This window comes from Nannospalax galili, unplaced genomic scaffold (genome assembly GCF_000622305.1).
Source record: "Nannospalax galili isolate Female #2095 unplaced genomic scaffold, S.galili_v1.0 scaffold265, whole genome shotgun sequence".
In the NCBI taxonomy this organism is placed as follows: Eukaryota; Metazoa; Chordata; class Mammalia; order Rodentia; family Spalacidae; genus Nannospalax; species Nannospalax galili.
This window is the reverse complement of record NW_008353747.1, coordinates 3,082,073-3,082,908: the sequence shown is the minus strand read 5'-3', so window position 1 is coordinate 3,082,908 and position 836 is coordinate 3,082,073.

Here is an 836-nt window from a genome sequence, read left to right as displayed (position 1 = left end):
ACAATATTAATTCTTCCAATCCATGATCATGGGAGGTCCTTCCATCTTCTGATGTCTTCCTCAATTTCTTTCTTTAAAGATTTAAAATATTTGTTGTAGAGCTCTTTAATGTCTTTGGTCAGGTTTATTAGGAGATTTTTTTTTTTCTTTTGCAGCTATTGTGAAGGGAAGTGTTTCCATGAGCTCTTTCTCTCTAATTGCTTGTTATTATAGAAAGGCTATAGACTTTTGTAGGTTAATTTTGTAACCTACCACTTTACCAAACGTGTTAATAATTTCTAGGAGTTTTTGGGTGGAATTTTTGGCATCCCTTAGATATAATATCATATCATCTGCAAAAAGGGATAATTCAATCTCTTCTTTTCCAATTATTATTCCTTTGATTTCCTTCTCTTGCCTTATTGCTCTTGCAAGAGTTTCAAGTACTATGTTAAAGAGAAGTGGGGATAGTGGGCAGCCTTGTCTGGTTCCTGATTTCAATGAGAATGCTTCCAGTTTTTCTCTGTTTAGAATGATGTTGGCTGTGGGTTTGTTATATATGGTTTTAATTATGTTGAGATATGTTCCCTCCAGTCCAATTCCCTCTAGGACTTTGAACATAAATGCATGTTGAATTTTGTCAAAGGCCTTCTCTGCATCTATTGAGATAACCATGTGGTTCTTGTCTTTGAGTCCATTTATCTGATTTATGACGTTTATTGAGTTACGTATATTGAACCATTCCTGCATCTCTGGGATAAAGCCGACTTGATCATAGTGGATGATCTTTTTGATGTGTGTCTGTATGCAGTTTGCAAGTATCTTGTTGAGAATTTTTGCATCTATGTTCATTAAGG